At 37.6% G+C, this 7761-nt stretch overlaps 1 pseudogene; it reads right to left on the bottom strand.

Annotated features, from left to right (window-relative positions):
- Positions 1 to 2090: 2090 nt before the first annotated feature.
- Positions 2091 to 2282, bottom strand: LOC118484625 (annotated as a pseudogene).
- Positions 2283 to 7761: the final 5479 nt, after the last annotated feature.

The raw sequence follows: 7761 nt of genomic DNA, 5'->3' as shown, positions 1-7761 counted from the left end.
CGAACCAAGCCCTGGCCAGACCCGTAAGGGTCTGGGGGAAAAAATTACACCAAGTGGGTTCGTCCCACTGGCCATTGCACCCTGCGCCTATGAAAATGTTCATGTGGTCGTCCGGGTCGGATGAAACACTGTATTTCCCAACGTTGAATGGGAATTTTGTTGTGGTGACATGGGCGTGGGCTATTCGCGGGGTGAATTTAGAATTTTCGGCCGCAGCTTTCGGCCTATAGGGCTGGTTCTCAGGGCGTTTTGCAGCCCTGAGGTATGTACTGCGGGGGTGAGTGGGAGGAACATAGTTGCGTCCTCCCGGTCTGCTGCAGGTGTCATGCGAATCCCCACAATATGTACGGTCGTCCGGGTCGGTACGACCATAACCTTCGGTGTATGGCTGTGGGCCCAACCGGCTCTGAATTCCAGAGCCATGTCGGGATGCGGATCGTTTCCTGTCCTCAACGTAGGGGCCTAGGCGGGTGTGCACTGGTCCCCTGGTGTGGGACCCGTATGCGGAATCATCCTCGTTGATTGTGTGGACCGAACAGTAAGACGATCCGCGGTCTTCACGTCGGCTTCTCGAAGCTGGACGTGAATGTGCCCTGCATGCGTATTGTAAAATACGATCGGCAGGGGTGTGCGGTGCTGGGGTGGGCCCAGTTTGTATCTGCGCTTCCGCACAAGCGCGGTTGTATGTTGCGGCCAGCAGGGTGGCCTGTTGGTCATACCAGATGTGGGGGTCCATGTTCGGGGGGATCACAGATGCGTATTGTGATAAGTCGTGTCCGAACGTTAGGGATGGACCTCTTTGCGTTGATGTGCCGATATGGCCCGGATTTGGGTCCGGTAGGGCAGTCCCCGCATTTCCTGTGTTGGTGGGGAGTAGATTATCCCCGGTAGTATTGTTTTGGTGATCAGTCATGATTTTGAGAGAGGAAAAAGGATGATCGAAAAAGTGCTAAGAGTAGCGGTGGGCGCCAATGATGAAACAATGGTTAACCGGGCAGGGTTAACTCACTTGTCTCGTCAAGAAGGGTTAATCCCTTCCTCTCGAGGATCGCTGGCTGGATCACCGGTGGGTTGATCTCCTGCACAAGGAAACAAACCGTGACTCGTAACAAGGAGGATAGGGTGGGGGGTGCTCCTTGTTACCACTCTCCGGCGTGAGAATCAGTAATTTGCTTGGGAAGCAAAGTAAGATAGTAGTAGCAGTGAGAGAGTTGTGAAGAGATACCTCAAACCTGGTTTGGGGTTGGTATTTATAGCCGAGGAGTGAAGGAGGAGGTGGATGGATAGACTGACGGCATGCTGCACCTTTGCAGGTGTGTCAGACATGTCGGCCGGGGGGACGACGCCACGTCAGTCTGTCGCTTACGTAGACCTGACAGGTGACTGCCATTGGTTCCACTTGCACTGTGGTGTCAGTCCCACTTGTTGAGCGTATAGGATGCGGTACTGGCCGCATCGCTGCCTGCGGTAACATCTGATGTTATCGCGTCTCTTGCTTGTGATCAAGAAATACGCGAGATGCGGTTTTGGCCGCATCGTCGCCTGTGGTGACTGTTGCTGTTATCCAGCTTCCTTGTATTGATAGAAGTGTTCACTGGACCATCGCTGTGAATACTTCCGTTTTCATACATCAGATGTGATGCTATGTCGCATCACTCTACCGTTCTCATGTTCCAGGTAAGTCCTCCTTCATTACTAGATAGATTAGATTCAACCCTTGTGTCGACGCGTTCTCGCATGGGCACAAGTTGTTGGCTGGTGGGGGTTTTGATAAGGGTAATGGTCACTCGCGGTCGATGCTGACGCGAGATCTGGGACCATACCCCTTCACAAATCAAACTATTGCATGTTTTTTAAAGGTGTGAATTATTCGTGTATATCGGGAGTTTTAGCATACGTTGTCTTAAATCGGGTTGGCGTTAGAGAGCCCCCTCGCACAATAGATTCCCAATTTAAATCCCTCAATGAGAAACTCTATCACTGACACAAACTTGAGACCTGAAGGGGAAAACTCATCCGGGCCCACCATAGGTAGAACTTAAATACACATGGTCACCATTAGAGCACTAATGATGGTTTATAGAGATTGGTGTTTGTCAGACAACCATGGAGCCATGTCAGGACCGGATAAGATGGGCTAGCAACGATCCTCTACCGAGCCATGATCTAGACCACAAGCTCTGTTAATCACGCTCTGGCTCCATGGTCTTGATTCATCAGCCAGACATGGGTTTCTGTCCTTTTTAGGAATCAAGAATACAAAGTACGAGCCTATAGATCATGTTCTTCTGTGGCTTTTTGCCCTAACGAGGTTGGTAAATTTTAAACCCTCGACATATACTACAATTTAGTATCCATATCAGTGTATCTTTTCATCTTTCTTTATCCTAAAAAGAAATACACGTGAATCCTAAATAAACTGTGTATTTTAGATCTAAATCAATGTGGCATATTTTACTGAAATTTATCAAATTAATAACCAAAAACACAAAATGAATATCATAAATTCAGTTAGAAACCAGGCTAAGAGTCCTTTGGACCAATGAGAATGTAGGGGAGAATATTTGCACACTTGGTGTGCAAATAGTTAGCTTAAAAAGGGCTTTTTTATCTATATGCACACCCTGTAGTGTCGAGATGCGGCCAAAGCACGGCGTTTTGGTCCGGTCAACCAGACAAAGACTGACGGGTGTCTGACGGGTCTGTTGACCAGACCAAAACGCCGAGTTTTGGCCGCGTTTTGGTCCTGTCAACCAGACACCTGGTCAGTCTTTTGTCTGGTTGACAGGAACAAAACGCGGCCAAAGCTCGGTGTTTTGATCCGGTCAACAGACCCGTCAGTCTTTTGTCTGGTTGACCAGATCAAAACGCCGCACTTTAGCCACAGCTCGACACTGCAGGGTGTGCATATAAGACGAAAAAGCCCTTTTTGATGTGTATATAAGCATTTGGGTGTGCCAATAGGTACACCCATCCTCAAATGGTTCAAACTTTATGATGGACATTTTAGTGAATTTTAGGTGGTGTAGATTAGGACATGTGTTTGTCTCCATTCTAAAAATAATGATAGAAATTAGTGGCGTAGCTTGATCAAAAGTTTCAAGGGGGCATAAAGTGATGGGACACAATTTTTTTCTATCGTTATGTTTCAGGTCGGGTCAGCTATTCGATTCAGGTTGGGTCAAATAATAATAGTTCCAAATAAAACTAAAAAAATTCATTTATTCAAATGACCCGTTCTTGCACATAAAAAACTTTCGGCGAAGTAAATTATCCTAAGGTTAAGATAAATAAGGGTTTGATCCGGATTTTTCTTCCATTTAGGTGTCATAGACCGAGAGGGATATTTTCATTCCTTGTCTACTCTTTTCTTTAACAGTATTTTCTGTACCACAGCCATTAGGAATAGAGAATTCATATCAAAGAAAGGTCTAACTGTTGGAATAGTCGTATCCATTGCTATTTAATCTATTGTGGTTAGATTGTGGTTAGTAAGATCGGTAAATTAGGTGAAGGTAAGGAAAGAGAGGGATTCGAACCCTCGGTAAGCAAAAGCCTAAAACTAAATATTGTATAACAAACAAAAGTCCAATATATATATATGGGAAGGTTCAAATGAAAACCAATAGTTATCGCGAAAACTCGAAAACTAACTAAAAAAGCCAAAAAAACATACAAATTTTTTTTTGCATACCAATTTTCGCAGGTTTTTATATATAAAAAAAAATTTCAAAAAATTTTTTTTTTAGTGCACATGTGTAGTATTACACATGTGTAATACAAAAAAAAAATTTGAAAAAAGTTTTTTTTATATATATAAAAACCTGCGATTTTTTATATAAAGATTGAAAAAAAAACTGGTGTGTTTTTAGGCTTTTTTTAGTTAGTTTTCGAGTTTTCACGTTAAAAATGGTTTTCATTTGAACCATCCCATATATATATATATATATATATATAGGACAAAGATCCGTTAGAAACCACCCTTTATTGCGAGAACCGCGAGAACCAGTGTGAACACAAACAGTAATTCCTAAAAAAATCTAAAAAACACTCAAATTTTTTTTTAATTTTTTTACTATTTTTTTTTTTTGGAAAAAATCGCTATATTTTGTTAATACAAAAAATAAAAAAAAGTTAAAAAAAAAAATTCGAGTAAAAGTTATCCATGCACATGTGCATATGTATCATTTCTTTGTCAAATTCCGTAATTCATTACAAATAATAGTCAATTGCACTTTCATTTACACTACCACGTGTAATACACAACTTTTTACGTTAACAATATTAGAAATGCACACGTGCATCTATATGTATCAACATGAAATAAGGTGTTTTGGTACACTAATTTCTCTTTCATCTATCATTCCATCCATAATACACAAGCATGCACATGTGCATTTTTGTCATTTCTTTGACAAATTTCATAATTCATTACACATATTAGACAATTGCACTTTTATTTACACTACCATATGTAATACACTACTTTTTACATTACCAATATTAGAAATGCACATGTGCATTTATATGTATCGACATGAAATAAGGTGTTTTGGTACACTACTTTGAATACACTTTCCCTTTCATCTATCATACCATCCATAATACACTACCATTACCTCTTACCATCCATAATACAATACCATTACGTCCTACCATCCATAATACAATACCATTAACAATATTTTCACTTTATTACATGTATGTAAACACCATTTATACCATCCAATCAACATATTACATCATAAATTGACAACTATAACCAAACCATCAACCACAAGATATAACTAACTAAAAAACATGTATATGGGCTTACTTCTCCATTCAAAATCACAAACTTTTTGTACCAAAACACGTTATATCATGGTTATACCTAATGATGCACATGTGCATTTTGAATATTGGTAATGTAAAAAGTAGTGTATTACTAATGGTATTGTAAATTAAAGTGAAATTGTCTATTCTTGATAACGTATTACCGAATTTGTCGAAGTAATGATACATATGCACATGTGCATGGATAACTGTCAGTCGAAAAAAAAACGTTTTTTTACGGTAACGAAATATAGCGATTTTTTGAAGAAAAATATTAAAAAAAAAATAAAAAAATTTTTGAGTGCTTTTTTGATTTTTTTTAGATTTTATTTTGTGTTCACATTGGTTCTCGCGGTTCTCGCAATAAGGGTGGTTCTCGCATGAACCTTACCCTATATATATATGGTCAGGATCATTTCAGAACCATAAATATTTACAGAACTCGCAGAACTCCTAATAAACAATCTTTTTATTTATATCTTTTTTATGTTTAGGATAATTTTATCATTTATTATGTGTATTTTTACGATTACATACATGTTAAGAGTAATTTTATCATTTTTTATATGTAATTTTATAATTACACATATGTAAATTAGTTTTTTTACATATATGTAATTAGTTATGACACGTATATATAATTTTGGCAATTAAACATATGTAAACTACTTTTAACATGTATGTAATCAAAGAAATACATATAATAGATGATAAAAATATCCTAAATACAAAAACTTATATATAAAATGATTGTTTATTAGGAGTTCTGAAAGTTCTGTATTTATTTAGAGTTCTGAAATGAACTCAACCCTATATATATATATATATATATATATATATATATATATATATATATATATATATATAGGTTCGGGAGAAAACGCTCAAAAGTGTGAGAACGGTAAGAACGCATCCTGGCCCAACACATATCCCGCGCCATAGAGAAGGGCGGAGGGGCATTTTTGTCTTTTCATTCTTCTTTTATTTTCACAACGCGGTATAATATTTTCTGGCGACTAAGTTTTTTTTGGCCTTAATTGTATTTATTAAACTTTTTGGCGTTGAATTAATTGTTTTTGTGTCACATATACAATTTTTTTGCGTTATATCGTTTTCTGGTTAATTTTTTTGGCGTTTGTGGCGTTTTGTATAATAATTCACTACGAGTAATTAATATCTGAATAAGATTAAAATAAGACCAATTTTTCTTTTGGCGTTTAGTGAATTTTTTGGCGTTTTAATACCCTTTACAAGGTGCTTTGCCAGCAGCTGTTCTCTCAGTTTTCATTCTACTAGCGTTTTGGTGTTTGTAGTTTTTGGTGTTTTATATAATAATTTATTTTATTTATAAAGAATTAGATAACAAAACAACATATAACTTGATATCAATACAATATAAAATGAAAACAAAAATAATTAAAAATGGTAATCTAATTTTTCTTTCCAATCTTCAATGTCATCAGCCTCTTCCTTCTTGAATTTGTTTTTGGCGTTTTGAACCTTTTTTGAATAATTTAGCTAGATGCCAACTTTCCTTCATAAACCCCGTCTTTTTCAGAAGAAGCTGCTTAGTGGCATCCTGTTTTTTGGTGTGATATTCTTGTTTGGTGGCATGTCATTAAAGATCAAATCTTGCTTGATGCTATTTGTAATAATGGAGTCCAAAATAGCATTTTACAGTTGTGTTGAACCCTTTATTCCATCCATATAATCATCAAGAATAAAGCTCACATGATGGCATATCACTGTCATCAGTCTTTTTTTCTTGAATATTTGTCCATCTCATTCAGCAAAATGTTATTGAGTTAACCCCCTCAGAAAAAAGGATCCATTTTAGTGAAAGCTTTGCTATCTGTGGCGTTTTAAAGGGAGTGTTTTCTAGAGGATATGGCATTTTTGCGTTTTCTGGGTGTGATTAATTTCATTGTGTATAGACCCCTCTCTTATAGGAGTTTTTTGGTGCGTAGTTTAGACGGGACTTTTTATTGTAATAAATGATAGTAATAAAATAATTGTCTTTTCAGTTACTGTTTTTTGTATTAACTGTGTTGATCAGCTTTTGTTAGTTTTATAGGTTATAGACGTCCCATCTTCTAATTTTGGCGTTTTTTTAAATGGCGTTATGCAGACCAACATGACAAAATACAACAACGGAGTAAATAAAATATTAAGCAGGAAAAATATTTTTTGTTATTTTTGGCATTTTGTTAGGATTAACCATTTTTAGTATTATTTTGGCGTTTTGCTAATAAAGATAGAAATATATCATTTAATTATCTTTAAAAAAAAGAAAGTTACATAGAAGAAAAAAAAAGAGGAAAAAAAATTAAAATCCTTCGTCAGAAGGTACTTTATCCGAATAGTAACCATCACTTGCGTCATCTTCTTCCTCCTCGGAGTCTTCATCTGGATCTTCATCCATGTCATCACATTCACCTTCATCAGCTTCTTGTTCCTGAAGATTCTGAAGCCTCCACCTGAACATGTCTTGCATTAACTCCAATATTGAGTCTATTTCTGTGTTGGTACAAGTGGCGTTATGCAATTCTTCCATGAAACCCAGTCGCTGCTTTGTCATGATGTTCTCTAGCCAGTAGACTTTCTGCTCTCCGCTGTCGTATGTAACCGTCACCATCTCTGTTTCATCATCAAAACGCCATGATGTCATAACAGGGTCTGGCTTCACATCTCCTTTGATTGGTCCAAATTTGCTGGTTAATGCTTTCATAGCATATGCGTTTCATGGCATTCGTTGTCTAGAGCGATGCCAATGGATAAGATTTGCCTCTGTATCTCTTCTTCCATCTTCAGAATTGCCCTGGCCGTCTTAACATACACCCTCCTTCTGTTATCAAAATGAAGGACGTATCGCCTGATTCCCAGAGTGTATATCCACGAAACAATTGTTGCCATTTTTGGCGTTTTGTTTAAGTTGGCGTTTTTTGT

This window comes from Helianthus annuus, chromosome 11 (assembly GCF_002127325.2).
Source record: "Helianthus annuus cultivar XRQ/B chromosome 11, HanXRQr2.0-SUNRISE, whole genome shotgun sequence".
NCBI lineage: Eukaryota > Viridiplantae > Streptophyta > Magnoliopsida > Asterales > Asteraceae > Helianthus > Helianthus annuus.
This window is presented reverse-complemented; position numbering and strand designations above follow the sequence as displayed.